Consider the following 18,913-nt stretch of genomic DNA (forward strand, 5'->3'; position numbering starts at 1 on the left):
GTCTACTCTGTCTCTCAGACCCACAGCCTTGAGCTCTCCCTGGGAGTCTCAACCTGGTCTCAGGGTGGGGCCCGTGGTCCTGTCCTCAGGCCAGCCTGCCAGCAAGCCCTTGATAAGGCGCCGTCCATGAAGCCTTCCCCAATGTCCCCAGGCCTCACTCATACTCACATCCAGCTGAGAGGCAGACGAGACTGTGTCTGGATGCTCCATGTGCAGATGGTACCTCTGCCTTCAAGATCAACCCCGCGTTCATCTCCCCCTTTAAGGTCAACCCCATGGCCACATCTGCTATGGCCGTAAGTGATTGGCCAGGAAGAGATATCTCACCTAAGCTGAGCCAGAGAGGGTCTCCATCCTAAGATCTGCCTCCAACCACAGGACCCCGCCCACTTGTGTCATAACCTACCATTGTGGGGGTCCTGTGGACTGTTTCCACCACAGCCAGGTGAGGCAGGGGTCTGACCTCGGGTGTCTGAACAGAGAAGACTGAGGAGACCCCTGGGCCTGGCCCGTGGAGACCCAGAGATGTCCCCTCACTCTTTAATTAGCCCCCTGAGCTCAAACAGTTTCTCCAGATCTTTGGTGACTTGAAAAATTCCTGATGTTTGCCAAGGAGGAAGAAAAGCAATAGGAAAACGTGCATGGGGGTGTGGAGAGGAATAAACACACGCCCACCTGAGAGGCTGATGTGTCACTGGGACTCCTGGGCTGTACATGCTTCCCTGAATTTTTGAGGAAGTAAGAAGCTGGCCCAGCTGGCTGGTCCAGGCCTCACCTGTTCAGCTCAAACGCTCTCAGGATCCAGTCCCAACGTCCTCGTCCACTCAGGATGCCTCCACCCTGCTCTGTCTCTCTCAAACCTGGATGTTGCCCATCAATGAGGTCCTATAGTGTGCATCTAGCTTCCTTAAATCAGCCTCGGGTTTGGAAGGCTATGTCAGAGATTCATCCTTTCACAGGTTGAATCATGTTCCACTTCGTGGAAGGACCACATTTTGCTTATCCTTCATCCACTGGTGGACATCTGTGTTGTGTCCATCTCCGTTTTGGTGAGTAGGCTGCTATGAATACACACGTACCAGTTTCTCTGTGGACATGTTGTTGCTTCTCCTGGGTAGATCCCGGGGCTGTGACTGCTGGAGAAGTGGGAAGTGGTGTAAACTCCAGCTTCCCTCGGGGCCAGCACGGTGTGGACAGTGCCTGTGAGGCATAACGACAGCCTGGGTTCTGAAAAGCAGATGCACCAGGTCCTGCCATCCCTCTGCTCAGACACTCATGTGTATGATGGGGGGATCGTTCCCCCAGATGCCTGGCTCTGAATCTGCTTTGCCCCTGACCCGCAAGTGGTAAAGGGGGACCCCCAGGCAGGTCAGCACTGGAGGGAGGGGGCAGGGACGAGCTTTGAAGCATGACTGCAGGACAATCCAGGCCCCCACTCATCCTTCCTTGCAGGTCGCTGCCTCCAGCGTCTGCATCGATTTAACGCCTCCAAGGTTGGACCCCAGATGGTGCTCTGTACCACAGGGGTAGTTTCTACATCCCACCTGCAGCCTGTGGTCACCAGGCCCCTCAGCTCATCCTGGACCCTGGGCCTGATTTACAAGGGTGTCTTTGTCACTCCTGTGAGCTCCCCGTGGCCTCCCACCCTGTTACTACTTGGTGGGAACCAGACGATCAGATAACGACCTGCTCGCTTCAAAGTAGAGTAGAAAACTGAGGACACAGTCTGCTGTTACTGCACTGAGCAAGGATTTGTTTCTGGAAAGAAACCTCAGTGTGACTGTGAGGAGACGGCTGTCATCAGGTGCTTCTGTTCCCAGGGCTCCTCCTGGACCGAGAACCATCTGAAGACGGAGAACCACCGGGCCTGGCAGCGAGGACATGGGTGCTCTGGAACATCCCACAGAGTGCCTGCAGGGCTCTGTGTGTCCACACCGGAAGGGCATCCTGACAACCACAAGCGGACCATTGGGATTGCCACCCACTTTCCCACAGGTTTTCCAAGGAAGCATCCATTCCCCTTGGTGCATCCAACACCTCTGTTCGCAAACGGTCTTGAGAACCTGCTCGGCCGCGTGGCTCCAGGATGTAACATGTCAGGAGCCTTTCTCAGGAACTGTGTCTTCCTAAATTCTCTCTCCTGTGCCAGGTTTAAATTACCTTTAATTCTTTTTTGGTAAAAGACAAAGCTATTTTTAAACTGCATGCCTGATTGAATAACAACATGATGGACAATGAGAGGGCCCTGTTTTGTTTTTTCATGTTCTTTAAAATTCATGTTGAGTTTCCTTTTTGTTTTTTCATCCTTTGAAGTGTCCCCGTTGTTAGGGAGAAGGTGGGGTCTGTGCTGAGGTTGAGGCCATTGGGTTGAATGTTTGCAAAGGTGGGATCACGCTCCTGCCCCCAGCTCTGCTCACTGCCTGGCCTGTCAGCAGATAGAAGGGAAAATCTGGTTTGCTTCCTGCATTTACACTCCCACCCCTCTCTGCAGAGGAGCCTGCTGCTCCTCCGGGATGAAGGAGGGTGGAGATGAGGGTACCTCGGTTCTGGCTCCATCTGTGGGTCAGAAAGGCAAGAACCAGGACCTTTGGATCACGGTGTCCTGCAGGAGCCCAGGAGCTAGGTCGGTCTCGAATGTTCTGGAAGCCATCTCTGCATGTTGACCAGTGGTCTGGTCCTCTGACCACAGTTGAAGCTGTGACCAACCAGGTCCAGGGAGGGAGCCTGCAAGGATATGACTGCGAGAACACCCTCTGGGCTCATCTGTCCTGAGTCTCTCTCTGCTTGTCTGTTCTCTGTCTGTCTCTGTCTCTCCCTCTCTCCTCCTCTTTGTCTCTCTCTCTCTGCCTCTCTCTCTCTGTCCCCATCTTCACTTGGCCATCGCTCTGCCCATTTCTATTCAGGACACTGTCCTTGGGTTCATCCAGGGTGATCTCATCTCAAGACCCTTTTTACCAAACAGCATCCCTCTCACCATTTCCAGGAGGACGTACTTTTGAGGGGCTATGTTCCCACTATAGGAACAACTGAGGGGATTTTGACAAACACTACAATGACCTAGAATTCACGCTAAACAGTGCAAAAACTGTGAAGAGGAAGCACCAGACAGGATTCCCCTGGAAAGGACACAGCTGGTGCCTGGGAGCCACCTGTGCTTCCAAGGAGACCCTGACCCCTGCTGAACCCCCTTGGCAGGAGGGCAAGTGTCCCTGGGGCCTAAGGGAGCTGCCTTCCCCGCCAGGACTTACCCCACTTGGGGACTGCCGGCTTCCCCTCCCTGGAAGAAACCTGTTCTCAGGGTGGGCATTTCAACATAAAATGAAGAGACAGAGAAGAGGGGAAAACTGAGGAATAAAGAAGGTACAGAGTGAGGAGCGGCTGGAGGTGAGGATGCGCAGACAGAGAGGAGGCAGCCTGTGGTGCTAGGAACCAGGACCAGTGGCCTTGTGTGTGACCCTAGAGCCTGACCACCACCCCCAGCTCCCAGCTCCCAGTCCTCCCAGCCCAGCACCAGCCCTGGAGATGCGCCCCAGCCCTCCTGCCAGTGTGAGGTTTGCAACACCTCCAGTGGGCCAGCCTGTACCAGAGGCCGCAGTGGACAGCCTGCACGAGTGTGTCCCCAGACCCTCCCGCTCCTGTCATCCGCCCCTGTCACCCCAGGGCCCGCACACCTAACCTTTTCTTCTCACTGCTAAATTGCCGCTAGCCAGTGTCCCCGACAGAAAGGAAGAGATTGGTCTAATTTAGAACAATATTGACCTTTTCTTCTTGCCCTTTTCACTATGACTAAATTACCGGGTGCAGCTCTGACTCGGGTCTTTGAGTGGCTGCGGCGCCAAGTGACCTGGGTCCGCCCCCTCTCCCTGCTTGGAGTTTAATCAACCAACGGTCTCCTTGCTGATGGCCCAGGAGGGAGGGTGATGCGGGTGGCGTCGGGGTCATCTCTGCACCTGCCTGGCTCTCCAGGTGGGGCCAAGGTGCAGAGGGAGAAGGGCCCGCAGGTGAGGGGGCTGCAGGGGGAGGCAGGGCCCCCGGGGCAGCTGAGAGGGTGCCCTGCACTGGGCTCCTGATGGGAGTATGGGGGAAGAGGGACCGCTGAGCCCTCCCACAAGGATTCATGAGGAACCACTTCCCCAAGTGACTCCACAGCCACGGCTTTGGTGTCCTTGCATCAAAGTCATGAGCAGGCCCAGGTTTCAGGGGCAGAACCAAGAGCCCCCTGAGGGGTGACATGAGCCCAGCCAGATGGTCTTCGGATCCCACGTCAGTGAGGAGGGATGAGAACAGGCCACAAACAGCACAGGGACAAAAACACTGGATGCTGAGGGAGGGGAGATCCCTGGGGGCCGGCATGGACCTCCCTGGGGATGATGGAATGTTTCCCCAGTGGTGCCCGGGCCCTGGGAGGACCATCTTGGCAGAGGGGCTGGAGGGAGAGGATTCCACCAAGGGGCTGGGTGCTGGGTCCTGGGGACTGAAATAGGCCTCACGAACCCAGGCCCTAGGGTAAGAACGCTCTCAGCTGCTTTGGGGCTGTCGGTCAGTAATAGGCCCCATGGAGCACCTACTGTGTGGGGTCGTCAGACCAGAGAGAACAAGGAAGGCCACACATTTGTCTGGGAGACCCCAGCTCCCCTCCTAAGCAGAACATGGCCCCGGGACCCCTGGGGTCAGCTCCTCAAGTCTATCTCAGCCAGCTCGGCCTGCAGTAACAAAAATGCGGCAGATGAGGGTAGAGGGGAGGTCTCCCTGCTCTGGGGGGGCCAGAGGTCAGAGGTCAGAATGCCAGTATGACTGAATTCAGGTTCACGATGGCAGATCTCGCTGAGCCTTCACCCAGCAGAGAGAGATTGGGGCCCTGAGCCTCTTCCTATAGGGGCACTTATCCCTTCATGGGGGCTGCACCCTCAAGACCTCATGGCCTCCCAAAGGCCCCTCCCCACACATCACCTTAGGGCTTCAACATGGGAACTCAGGGTGCTCTCTCTCAGGGGTAGCAGCCTCCATCTGACCACTGCACATGGGGGAGGGGATGTCAGGGCAGAAGGACCGACACTGGACAGTGAACAGTGGCATGCTGGGGCCCCCGCCTCTCCAGGATGGGGCAAACTACACCCAGACAGGTCATCTGCTGGGTCACCATTAGGTGACCCCTTGGAGAGGAGCAGCCTGGAGTGCACCACGTGAGTCGGGGGTGTGGCTTCTTGCCCAGTTCCTGCCTGTCTCCTCTGGAGGGCAGCCAGTGCTGCCCTAGCCCCAGGGGGTTCAGGAGAGAATGATTTTCCTGCAAAACTGGCCCTGCCCAGCCAAGTACACAGTGGAGATGTCTGGAGCACCTCCCCGAGTCACCGGTGTCACTCGTGGGGTCAGCTGTGCGCAGGGAGGCAGGGACCGGGTGTGATGTGAGAACACCTGTGTGCTCGGCCGCTCCTCCGGTCAGTGCACAATTACATGGTGACAACAACTCCACGTGTGTACAGTAGCCATGCAGCCTATGGATTACCTGATCATTGTTCCCCTCATTAGCGTGTGAATCGGTGTATAATTACCCTGCATAACTGTCCCATCTCATAGTAACACTTTAATTTGCAAAGCGAAAATAACCATGTGATTACCCTGCAATTACACGATACTCGCTAATCAATGACTTGTACGGAATTTGCTGCTGTTTACAGACCGGCTGAGGCCTGTGGCCCATCCTTGAGGACCACTCTTGGGATGCCCAACTGACAGCCACCCCTGGCCTCTCCAGGCACCAGCCTCCTGTCTCCCTACCTGTTAGACTCACATCTGGAGCCCAGGACCTAGGGCTTTCCAGGACCCAGGAAACGCACTTCACTGCAGGAATGGGGACCACAGTACCCTGCTTGGAGCTTCTCCAGCTGTGAGTGAGGGGCTGGGACCACCCCATCATGAGGTGCGGAACCTGAGGCCCAGATGGGGCATGCTCTGGGGGTCCTGAGCTTCACTGTGTCAGCCCTGCCTGGGAGGAGTGAGCGCTCCCCACCTGTGTTGGGGCTGCAGGTGTGCTCAGCTGGAAGCTGACCCAACTGCCAAGGTCGTGCCACAGCTGCTGATCCCCAGGACAGGAGGCTCCAACAGGGTCCACCCTGGAGGGCCCAGGTGCATCTTGTTTTATTTTTTAATTTATCTTGGCTGTGCTGGGTCTTCGTTGCTTTGCACAGGCTTTCTCCAACGGCAGTGAGGGGGGCTATTCTCTAGTTGCGGTGGGCCGGCTTCTCACTATGGTAGCTTCTCTTGTTGCGGAACACCGGCTCCACATGCATGGGCTTCAGTAGTTGCAGGTCTTGGGCTCAGTAGTTGTGGCACATGGGCTTAGTTGCCCCAAGGCATGTGGGATCTTCCCAAATCAGGGGTAAAACCCGTGTCCCCGGCATTGGCAAGTGGATTCTCAACCACTGACCCACCAGTGCTTCTTTGCAAAGTGTATCTGACTCCAGAGTTGAGGCCCCAAGGGCTCGGACTTTGCAACTTGAGGCATTTTCCTTTTTTAAGAATCAGCACCGCATGCCCATCCCTGGGCAACTGTGGATGCAGCAGACAGGCCCGTCTACCTGGGGTGTGGGGCGCACAGCTCACCTGGGCGATGACACGGCCCCGGAAATAAATGCCTCCCCAGCCTCGGGTCCCCTTCTCCATAAGCAACCAGTGCAAACAGGGAAAAGCGGCCGCTGCCCGCCCCCACACGAGGAAGAGAAGGTCTGATTGAAGGCAGCCCTTTCCCACAGGGTCTCGCTAGAAAGTGCCTACCCCTTGCCGTGCGTGAGCCTTAGGACAGGCTCTGTGAGATGCACACACCTGCGTACACCCCCACGTCTCCTGTAGACGCAGCCCTGATAATGAGCCGATGGCCACTCACCCCAACACGCCCAGGCCCTGGCCCCAGTTTGAGTTGACTGGAAGGCCAGTGCAGCCACTCTCTGATGAGGACTGTGGGGGTGTAGCCACCCTGGACACCCCTCCACCCCCAGTTCTCCTGTTCGTCACTGAAATCCACAAGCTTTGACTCTTCCCCTCTGTCTGCATTGCACTCACCCGCCTCCGCCCCCTGGACCCCTCACCCATAAATGAAAAGAAACAGTGCTCTCTGGGGGAGCTGCTCTAAGCTGGGGAATGTGACCCAAGATCCAGGGCTGGGACTGACTGTTTCCCTGTCTCCTTGGAGGGGCGGCCTGACCCCCAGGGCTCCTCCCGTGAGGTGGATGCAGCAGCCCAGGTCTGGTCTAAACGAGAAGAAGGGCTGGAATAAAATCCCCTGTGAGGAGTCCACAGTTGTGAGCAGAGGAAGTCTGTGCCCTGGCGGGGAGGGGACACAAGGCCTGGCTGCTCCCACCAGCAAGCATCCTGATGGGGCAGGCAGCTCTCAGGGTCCTCCTCCTCGGCTCACCTGGAGGTTTGGTCTCCTCACAACACACCCCACCCCCACTCCTTTCAAGCGAAAGGCGATGATGGATGCTCATTCCCTTGGAGCACCCCCAGCTGAGCAGACTGGGCTCCAAAAGGTCTGAAACCCAGCAGGAGAAGCACCGACCTGTGTACAGCCAACTCAAGATAAACCACAGGCTGAACCATCGCCAGGTCACCCCCCTTTGTTTCTAGGGGGACCAAGCTCAGTGACCACGGCGGTCCTGTCCCCACGAGTGCCCGAGTGGACACACAGGCTGCTGTGGTGTCTCTTCTTATTTTGCAAAGGCAGGTGCTGTTCTGTGCAGTTGCAGCAAACATATACAAACACATGCAGACACAAAACCGGGTACATGCAGATACACGCACACACATGCACAGACAGACACACACATTCACAGGGACACACAGACACACAAAGCCAAAGAGACAGACAGAACACAGCATGAGGCTGGGAAAGGCCCTGAGACCCCAGGGAGAGCCATGCCCGTAATGACACAGTGATAACAAAAGAACACAGTAAACACAATTAGTGTATATTTTAAACGATTTATTAGAGAAGCTCACATAAAATCAGAAGAGAGTGTTGCAGGCTAGGCTCGGAGAGGGCTTCTCATCCTCGGAGTGTAAAATTCCTGGCTCGGGAGAAACGGGCGTCTCTCGCTGGAGGATCCGCCAGCTCTGCTCTGGCTCTGTCGCAATGCGGAAGTGAACCCCAGGGGCCTGCAGAGCCCTGGCAGGACCGGGTGGGCGCTCCTCCCCTCTCGGGCGGGGGTCTGTGGGAACCTGGGCACCGGCCTGGCTCCCTTTGCTGACCAGCTACAGGGTCTTTGCCAGCTGAGAGCAGGGGCAGCAGGGGAAGTTCTGCCTGGGGATAGAGAGGGAGAGGGTGGGGCGGGGAGGAGACCTGCGTGGCCTGACCACAGACCCCAGATTCTTTGTGCCCACAGAGGCCCTGGACTCACCAACAAGAGAGCCAGTCTGACCTCCCACCGCCAACTGGCTGGCCCCTCCAGCAGCCACCTCGGGCCCCCCTCCCTGTGCTGCTCCCAAGACCAGGAAGCTCAGGGGCCCCCAGGAAGGTGCCTGGCGGGCGGGGGAGGCGGGAATGGAAGAGGTGCCCCAGCCCTGACCGGATGAAAGGGATTCATCACATGTGCTTTTGCAAAGAGAAGGGAGAACAGCTTCAAGCTGATCTGAGTAGATTTTTGTGGGAAATTGGACAGTAGAAGGCGGGGGTCATCTTCGACAAACCAATCTGGTTCCAGCTGGACCGTGCATCCCTGGCAGGGTTTTCACTGTCCACAGTCTCTTAGAATTTCGGGGCAATGGGATGCAGAGGGGAGCAGTTCAGGTGGGGGCTGCATACCACCAAGACCACACTTAGCGGGGACTCGGAGCTGCCGGGGCCTCTCCACTGAGGTCCCTCCAGGGCCAGACCTTCCCAGTACACTCTAGGAGGGCTGTCTTGGAGCTAACCCTGGGAGGCCTTCCTGAGTACCCTTGTCACTGCTGTCCGAGGCTCCCTGGCCCCATCCCTGGGCCCCTAGGTCTTCCCTGAGCAGCTGGGGAGAGTAGCCCCCGCCCCCTAGACCCTGTAGGCCTGCCCCTGCCCCCACCCGAGGCATAGCCTCTCCTCCCGCCTCCTAGGGGGCTGAGGGACTGTCTGGTGGTCCCTGCTCGGAGCCTCTTGCAAAGGACAAGATCAGCTGCCAGGAGCCTCATGGGGCTGGGGAAGTGCCTGTGGCCGTGAGGTGATCAGCAGGCAGCGTTGTCATCATTATGCTGCTAATTAATTCCCAGTTCATTACGTTTCCTGTGGCTAATTTGTTCTCCGGCTGATTTGATTAAACTCATCTCTATGCTAATAAATGTTTTTTTCCATTTGTTTTAGTGGCTGAAGGAAAAGAGCTTGATATTTACATGTTTTGACGTTTTTCAGAGGAATCGCGGCACCGGAATTAATTCCTCTGGTTTATCAGCTGGTGGGAAGGGTCAGGCATCTCGGTGGGCCAGGTTGCCCTTTCTCTGTGACCCTCAGGCCCAGCCCAGGGTGGGGGTCTCCGCCCCATCACAGCCCTCCTGGGCAGGGCCCCCTCCACCACCTCTCTCTGTGGGTGTGGAGGTGCCCATGCCCCTCTCCACTGACAGGGAGAGGGGACAGGACAAAACCAGCCTTTGCACCCCCCAGCACTGAGCAGTCGGGGTGACCAGGAAACACACTGTTTCCCTAAACCAACCTCATATTTACTGCGGGCCTCATTAGCTCCCCACCCCACCACAGGTCCCTCCAGCCACCGTGTGAGCCCCCAACCCCTGCCTCCAACACACACACACAGAGGCATGGGGAATCAGTCAGCACCTCTGCTTTTCTGATGGAATGTTGCCCCTCCTCCAAGAAGGGAGCTCCAGCTCCCCTCCCACACACTTGAGCTGTTCAAGGGGAGGGGTTAAGGGAGACCTGGAGATGACACTGGCTGAGATTCCTGTGGTGGGAATCGAGGGCTGGACTGCAGAAAAGGGAGGGCTGTGTCACTAGTCGCTGCTGGAGGAGGCAGGGGTGGCAGTCGGGGACTCAGGGCCTCTTTCCAGCCCCAGGCATCGCTGGGCCCCTGATCATACTGCCCAGTGAGGTGGGCCAGGAGCTCTGGCCCGGGGGCCAGCTTGCAGCAACAGGTCCCTGACAACATGGCCATTTTACAGATGGGGAAACTGAGAAATGAATGGTATGAAATGAATGACATGGCTTGTGCAGAAACAAGCCATGCCGTCTTCCCAATCCTCCAGGGTCGCACCCTCAGTGGCAGAGCCAGCACCCCCTCAGATGGGAAAAGTCCAGGCCCACACCCGTGCTGGCCACTCTGGGCTGGCCCCTCCTTCCTGTCTCCTCCTCTGGCTGTCAGCCCCTGCATCCAGCTGTATGACACTTTGGGTTGGTTTCATCCCCCAGCCCATGCTCAGACCAGGCAGCCTGTAGCCCACCTTCCCACCTGGCGTCTTCCCCCTCTCAGTGATGAGGACAGGGAGGAAGGCTGTGAAGGTATTGAGCACATGCTCGTCAGATGGAGCCCTGAATGCCGGATCACAAAACCACTCTAACTAACATGGGCTAGGGTTTTTGCTTCCTGGGGGGAGAGGTTCCAGGCAATGCAGATGGCCTTGAGTAGGTTTTGGAGAATGTATACCTGGTTATTCATCTGAACATTCTGTGACACTAAGACGGTAGGGGATGAAGGGGTGGCTCTGCCTCCTGGACCCCCAAATCTTGGCATAAATTCAGGGTCAGGCCCAACAAACAGGCCTGCTTTATACCGAGTGGTGCTGGGGCACATCTTCTCTGCCCACCTGCCTAAACAGAACTCTCAAGGTTGAGAGAAACCTGGACATTTCCAAGTCATCTTCCCAGGGAACCAAGCAGAGGAAGGGTGTCCCTCTCTTTCCTTTGGGGGAATTGCTGTGGGGAGGGAGGAAAAGAGGAGGGGGAGAGGAAGGGAAGGAGGGATTGGATCAGGACTGTGGCATGAAGGATCAATGTCTGACCAAGTTTAACAAAAATACTTCTGCTCCCAAGATGCACAGGCAGAACCATAACTCACGATGTGTGAAAGTGAGGCCCAGTGGGCTGTGTTTGTCAGAGCCACTTGAAGCTCTTGGAGGCTGGAATGCGTGTCTTCAGCACCTTGGAGAGTGACACCAGGCCCAGCACACAGACTTGGTCAGGTCCCAGCACTGCGGACAGCAGGCCAGACACGCCGGTGCCCCAGGGACTGGTGGGCACAGGGCCCAGGCCTCTCCAACAGAAGTAAGGCAGGGCAACTGCCATCGCTCTGCCAACAACCTTGTCCTCCCTTGAGCTGGCTGTCCTCCATGGGGCTCTGACACGCGCTTGGCTCTCCTTCCCTCCCTTGGTCTACTCTCAGCAGCATGAGCACCGGCTCTTCAGGGTCCCACCTCTCCCTACCCCAGGATGGTGGCCCCCGCTTCCTCACCTCTAAAAACTCCCCTTTCCCTGGAAAAGTCCCTTAAGTTCCCCAGGAGAGAGAGGGTGTGCTGACCCTTTTGGGGTGGATAGGGTTAAGGATACAGTGCTTCTGCCATGCCCTGGCCAGCTATTCCGTGTACGTATTCATGGAAGGAAGAATGCCTTCCTTCCTGTGCTGCCCGCCTAGGAGGCCTAGCTGTCTCTGGGCTCCAGGAAAACAGATGGTTTCAGCCGGCGAGGCCTGGGGCCCAGATCCTGGGAGCTGAGTCTGCATCTGTCCTGGCTGCTGTGGGTTCCCCCGCCCCTGCTCCTCCTTAGCATCGGAGGGAGGTGGGGGCAGGGTGCTGCAGAGGAGGGAGAGCTGGTGAGAATTTCCAAGTTCTGAAAGGAGGGAGACCCTGTCCCTCATGGTGACTCCTTCAGATGGGAGTCCTGGTTTGATGAGACCTGAGCAGAGAGATGGCCTTGGGCTCTGACTGGGCCCGTGCTCCTGGAAGCGGCCACTTGTTCACAGCATGTCTGACAGGCGGGTGGGGGTCAGGGCCGGTGGAGAACAGGCCTGCTTATTCAAGGTCAGTTTCCATAACCTCTCGATGGCCCCGCCCCCAGGGATGAGCCTCAGAACATAGGACTCCTCGACTCCCTTTTACAGGGCCTTCCGGGCAGCAAAACCAAACTACTATTTACTTATGTCTTAAACAAACCCTGGAAACCTTACATTCTAAACTTTGTGACCACACTTTGCCCACAAAGTCTCAGCACCACCAGGTCAAAGCTGTCAGTCCCCTAAAGAGTGTACAGGGTCCTTGTGCTCCAGAACCAGAGAGAGGGAGGCCCAGCTCAGGCTCTGCCAGATGAGCGAGCAGGAGAAACAGCACATAACCCAGGAGAGGGGTTCAGAGCATGACAGGTGTTATGATTCCACCCCTGATCCGACACTTAAAATACAGCGTTTCACGTTATCCAACCTGAGAAAAAATTTAACTGAAAACGGCCTGAATGCTGAGCCGGCAAGTTTCTACCTGAGATGACAGAGCAGACCCAGGGAGGCAGCTGCCCCCATGTGTCCCCCAGTGTTCCGTGGCCTGTGTGCCTCACCACACATGGTCCCCAGGAGGCCTGTTCCCAACATGGCCCCCTAAAGGCTGGGAGAGTCTTACAGCCCCGGCGAGGGGGGTCTCGGGCCTCAAGAGGGTCCGGACTGGAGCCCCTTCTCTGGAGAACCAAACACCCACCAGCAGCAGAAAGCCAGCGAGATGGTGGTCATCCTGCCCAGTGTAGACCTGCCCATCAGCACCCTGAGGTCTGAGGTCCAAGGCAGGCCACGTTCAGGAGCCGCTCGTGGCCAAGTTCCTAGGGGCAGCCCTGTGGGTTGGCCGATCCTCGTGCCAGTTACAGCGCTTTGCCTCCCAGGGAGACTTCTCCCCAGCCCAGCATGTGGTAGCAAAGCCACTGTAATCTCTTGAGATTCCCCCAAAATGTATTACCCAGTCAGGAAGGTAAGCGAGGGACTTTTTGAGGAAAGCGACCCACCTCTGGCATCCATCGCAAGGATGAGGAGAAGGCTGCTGGCGCCGTGTGTCCACCTGCAGGTGGCTTCCCTGACAAGGCAGATGGTGATAACCTCGACCCCTGTCACGGCCTGTGATGGAGCCTGAAGTCTGGGGGCACCACCCTACCTTAATCCCAGAGTCGCATGGCACGCCTGCAGCCTGGACAACACCCAATCAGAAAGAGAAGCCCTCGGATGTGGAGGACAGGAGTAGGAAGCAGCCAGGCCTGGCCAGCAGTCAAGCGGGACCCTGTGTCCAACTTTGCGGGTGCTCAGGACAAGGGCAGCCCAGCCCGCAGCCCAGCAGCCCAGTGCTTTGCAGGAGTCCCTGTCCACCAGGCCCCAGACTGAACACCAAGGCTGCATGGTTGTGATTGGAACAGCTGCTGGGGTCGGGGGCACGGGGAGGAGAGGGTGGTAGGGGCCGCCGTTGGTACCCTGCACTTGCTTCCTCCCGAGGTCTCTATTTCTGTCCATTCCCCGGCTGTCCTCCTGGTTGGCTGTTAATTTTGCATCCTCTGACGACTGTTTAGAGCTTGTTTTTAACCGTGAAAAACAGAAGCTTGTGATGAACAATAGCTTCTAAAATTATTTCTGCTCTGACAGTTTGGGGAAGAATTAACGCCTTGGCAGAAGATACAAAGATTCTCATTTTCCTGTCTTCGCTTCGAACCGATGCCAGCCTCAGCCGATCCTGGACCAAGGAGACAATCAGATGGCTCCCTGGAGACACCCACGGCTCTTGGGGGCTGGAGCTGGGCCGGAGCAGGGTCAGCTCCCTGGGCTGAGCAGCATGCACGCGTGGGCGGCGGGGCAGCACCCTGACGAGCAGCAAACAGGCGGCCGTGGGTGGACACACCTCCAAACTGCAGGAAGGGGCCTCCTCTGTCAGAGATGAACTGAAACCTGGCTCAGGCTCCCAAGCTGCCTCCTTCGCCAGCCCCATGGCCTCATTGAGCCTGGAGCAAGCGAGGGGCCGTTCCTCCTTCCACAGGCCCTTCACCTGTGGGGGCTGATTCAGACTCTGTCTCTCTTGCAGGTTAATTTTCCACTGAAATAGCTGCACCACCCGCCCTCGAAACGTTCTTTCTGAAGGGATGTCCTAAGGCTCAAGGTACTTGCTCCTCCCCTGTTGACTGTTGGACCTGTGGTCCAGCTTGACTAGGTGATGCCACAGACCCTGGAGTAGAGAGGAGAGGCTGTGGGGTCCGTGTCTTTAAACCAAACCTGACCCGGAAGTTCTTACCAGATGGAACCTGGTGGGGAAATGCCTCCGACTTCACCACGAGGCAGCCCCACATTCGGGGAAACTGCGCGAATGTGAGTATTTAAAACCGTTTCTCATAATCGCCATTAGCAAAATCAAAACAGGAGCTGAGGGTGAGCAAGTTTTGACAAGACAAGCACACACAGGTGGTATTGTCAGCCCCTCGGTGGCAGGAGATCCACACGGAAGATACAACGTGAGCATTTTTCTTAGTAGGAATATTCAGGCTGCTGGGGATTCCTGTCCGTCCTTGGGGAAGCCGCGTGGGTTTAAGCCAACACAGCAGCCAAGAGCAAGCATTCCCTGGAAGGTGCTGGTCTCCCCTGAGGTGAGGCAGGCGCTGCCCTCAAAGCCAGCCCCACCCTCTTTTGCTTCCAGAAGCTTCCTGCCCAGTGTGCAGCCACAACGACCACAATGCGGTGCCCAGTGGGTCCCCCTGACCCCAGCAACACAGAAGAGGCTCATGCGTGTCCCCTTTAACAGGAAGAGGAGCAGAACCAGGGGCAGGTGGTGAGGCAGCCTCGTGCCTCCACCTCTGATGGGCCCGACATCGCTGGAGGGTCCAGCCTGTAGGGCCCGTTGCCCGGGAGGAGGGTCACCTGTGTGGTGGCCCCAAGGAGGAGGAACATGGAGGCATCTGCGATCAAACAACCAGGGACCCCATCGACCTCCACACTCAGGGCAATGCCAAGGACGTGACCAGGAGCACTGTGGGGGGATGACAGGCCCCAGGTCACACCCATACACACATGCACCTGCAGGCACTCATGACCACAGGTGTACACACTCCCATACGTGCAACCTCTCATGCAGAGTGTGATAACATGAACATGTGTACACTCACAGATACACACACACACACACACACACATACATCTGCAAGCATGCACATGCAGGTATACACAGACCACAGGTGTGCGCAGTCCCACATGTACAACCACTCATGGAGAATGTGATAACTTGTGAACACATGTATACACTCACAGATACACACACCTGTACAGAGAAACCACAGGCACTCATGTGTGTGTATACACAATGCAGAACACTCACAAGTGCACATGTATGCATCCATACATGGGAGAACTTGCACACACACGTACGCACACCTCTCGAGCAGAGCACACAGCAGGTGTTGGGCAGCGGCCACCTCCTTGGGGTTGCAGACTGTTTTCTCCTCTGGCAGAACTCCTCTTTCTGAAGCTATATACACATGGGTCTCCCCCTGGTCCACCAGATCCCCAGGAAAGGGCTGGAGGGGGGTCTCTGAGCCACAGCCCCCATAGGAAGAAGGACAGTTAACCCATCTCCCCTAGCCCAGCGCCTCAGCAGGGTTTACAAGAGCTTTGCAAAGCCTTGCAGGACCTTCCTCCCAGACCACGCTGCGGCCCTAGCTCCTCTGCCCCTTGCAGGGCCATGACCATCTGGGTTCCCCCAGCGCTCTGGGCAGTGCAGCACCCCAGGTGTTGGGCTGGGAGTGGTCCTGACATCCATTCTTCCAGCTCCACCGAAGACCAGTCACCAGCAGGGTTGAGGGCCATAAGGGGTAGAGATGGACATGCCACGTGGACACGTCCTGTGGACCTGCTGCTAGTGGTGCGAGGCCTTCACTTTCGAGAAGACAAGACCGCAAAAAGCAGGGTCTATGTCCTGCCTGGTTCCCCCCAGCCTACTCCTCCACCCTAGACCCCCACCCCTGCCCCACCAAGTGGCTGGCCTGCTACTGCCCTCTGCTGGCCACACAGGCCCGCTGCATCCCCGCCTGGAGAGGGAGAGGGAGGGGACCACTGCAAATTGGGACGGTGTCAGCTCCAGTCAGCGTCAACGAGCTGGTTGCCGTGGCAACAGGAGGGTGGGGGAGGGGCTGCTGCGCGGACCTTCTGGAAAGTGAGGAAGTCATCCTCCTTTGCTCGAGCCAAATTCCATGCGCTCAGCCTCTCCCAGGAAGCCCATGTGACCGCTCAGCCCAGGGACTGGAGATGGGGAGAGGGCATGAGGATGGGCCTGGCTCTGCTTGGAATGCTGTAAGTGGGACTATCCCTTCCTCCTCACTGGCCAGTGCCCTGAAGGGTCTGCAGAGACACGCCACTCCTGATGGACCTGGAGGGCTCCTGAGGGTGGTCACCTGGGACAGTCACCTGGATCCCCCTTGCTGAGCTGGGGGGCTCAGCCAAAAGCAGAAGCCAGGGAGGCCTGACATGGAGCGGGGACCCCCAGCTCTACTGAGGCCTCTGTGCACAAGCCAACCCCTCAAGGAGGGTGGAAGCTTCTGTGGCTTAGATGGGGGTAAATGGCAGGGCTGTTTGAAGTCGAGACCTCGGGCCTACTGCCAGCAGCCCCATTAGCATGCAGCTCACAGCCCTGGGGAGGGACCCCCTCCAGAATACCCTGGGCCAGATTGCAACCTTGGGGCACCCCCAACCATCCTACACTCCTCACCTAGCAGGGGGTGAGCAGCTGTGCTCAGAGGGAGGGGGGCACCAAGGGAGCCCTTACTGGGGACACCGCCCAAGGGGAGGCTCAGGAACCACCCCCAGCATCAGCATCCCCCAGATGTTTCTTCACCATGGGATGTCTCCTGGTTCTCCAGTTATTACTTCATGTAAACAAATAGGAGAGTCACTGGTTCTAAATAAAGTTGTCTGTCTGTGTGAATTAATGCATCATATTCTCTCCAGAAATAGAATTATTTGTCTCTGGAGGAATCATGTTAAAGACTGACACTGGTATAACTGCTTATTTGCATATGCAAATATGTCTAATTATTCAGCTCACAATTAAAGGCTGTGTCAGCAAATGAGACTAATTAGATACATTTATCTATGATAATCAGTTTTTTACAAAGTAGATCTCCCTTTGTTTCACTGGGAAGGGTCTCAGGAGATGGCCTGGAGCCTGGTTTTGGGCTGCAGAGCACAGCCAGCCGGCCGAGTGCAGGCAGAGGGGCTGGTGGGGGGCGCTTAGCGCATAGCACACACCCTCAGGGAACCCTTGGCCCCCACTTCTGTCTTCCTGCCTCAAGCCTGCTGAGCGCCAGGCTTGTCTGTGGCCGCTGAGGCTGTGTGGGCAGTAATGAACACGGCAGAGCGCCAGACAGGAGAGGGGCCCTTGGGCCTGCATCCAGCACGACCAGCACAGCCGTGTCTGGGCACAGGGGACATGGGCAGGTGGACAACAGGCAGACGGGCGCCCTGGAGGTCAGAGGGCACCTGAGCCTCTCCCAGGATGGCAGCAGCGGGTCCCCTCCCCCCTCGCTGGAGCTGGTGGGAATCTAATTAGGCGGCCAGTCTGGCACCAAATGCCCTAATTTTCCCAGCTCTCGGGGGACACGACTGTCTCTTCACGGCCTTGGCTCCCAGCCCACCTGGCCTTCGCATCATCCACGACCGTGTAAGGGGACACCCGCAGGAAACCCTGACTATTTTCAGAACCTCTAATTAATTAGGCCCAGTCTCAAGCATCACCAAAGTGTTAAAAGGCAGCATGTGACAGCAGAAGCAGAGCCTCCCCGGGCAGGCACCCCTGGAGTCCATGGGGGTGTGGGGGGTCAGTTCCACCCCTCAAGAGAGACTCCCCTGAGTTTTCTGGCCCCCTCACATCTCAGGGTCCGGGGCACAGGGAGAGTCTGTGCAGAGGGACACACTGCCCCGATGAGCCTGGAATAGGGGCCACAGCAGCACCCGGGAGGTCGGGGGCCCGGGGGGTCAGGTACCAGGGTTCGAGGGCATGGGGGCTAGTCTCCATGGACATTACAGTGCCTGCACTCTGGCTTCTGGGTAGGTTTAGCCAAGAGGGCCCAACCGGAGGAGGAAGTGGAAGTGGGTGTCTGCTTCCGCCCTTCCTTTTGTGTCTGCTGTTGGCTGTGCCTCTCCAGAGGCCTGGGGACCCAGAAGCCCACGGCCCCCCAAGGGTTCTGCCCTGCATCCATGGGCATTGGCAGCCTCATACTTCCATGGCCCCCCCCGGCCCCCTTTCCACATGGCTCCCCAGTGTTCCGGCCCAGGCCTGTCTTCTGGTGGGGTCCGGCTGGTTCGGTCACTTGCTGGTGAACTCTCTGTGTCAAAAATGTGCTCCCAGGCCCTGTGGTGTATCCATGGGCCTTCAAACACTGGAGACACAGCAGAGGGTGAAGCGGGACATCTGCGAGGACCAGGCCCCATGTCCTGCACATGGGACAGGGGTGGTGGTGGTGATGGTGACTCCCCGCCCAGGGGCCTGGCAGCCTTGAAGATGCTCCAGGCCTAGAGCAGCTGCTGGAAAGACACACAGTGGCTGCTGAGGCTGCCCAGATGACGGCCCTCATGAGCCCCTTCCCCAGCCTGGATGAGGGAGCTGTCTGCAAAGCCCCCCAGCATCTGAGAAACTGGGGCTCCAGTTCAATGAGGGTTTCATCACCTGCCAGGGCACTCCAGATCTTGGGCACAAACTTCCTGAGGCCACGAGGCTCATGCCCACCGAGGCCACTGCTCTGGAGGGTGAGAGGGCTTCCTGCAGCTTCCCATAGCTTCCCACGATCAGGAGGGCAGGACCCTGGCAGATGAGCCCCCCACAGCCCAGCCAGGACACTCCTGGATGAGAGGCCTACTCCTGGACCTCTGTCCAAGCCAGACTAGTCCTCAGGGGCCTGTGGTGTGGAAAAGGGAAGGGAGCTCCTTCTCAGGCAGATGGAGACAAAAAACGGAGGCAG

The 18,913-nt window shown here is 57.4% G+C and overlaps 1 long non-coding RNA gene across 1 annotated transcript; it reads left to right on the forward strand.

The window, feature by feature from the left end:
* The first annotated feature begins 453 nt into the window (after positions 1-453).
* Positions 454-7,293, forward strand: LOC145532485 (uncharacterized). The gene is made up of 3 exons (XR_014073289.1): positions 454-1,049; positions 5,676-5,884; positions 6,517-7,293. It is a non-coding gene; the product is annotated as an uncharacterized LOC145532485 (long non-coding RNA).
* Positions 7,294-18,913: the final 11,620 nt, after the last annotated feature.

This window comes from Giraffa tippelskirchi, chromosome 13 (assembly GCF_054371585.1).
Source record: "Giraffa tippelskirchi isolate mGirTip1 chromosome 13, T2T-mGirTip1v1.2.pri, whole genome shotgun sequence".
Taxonomy (NCBI): Eukaryota; Metazoa; Chordata; class Mammalia; order Artiodactyla; family Giraffidae; genus Giraffa; species Giraffa tippelskirchi.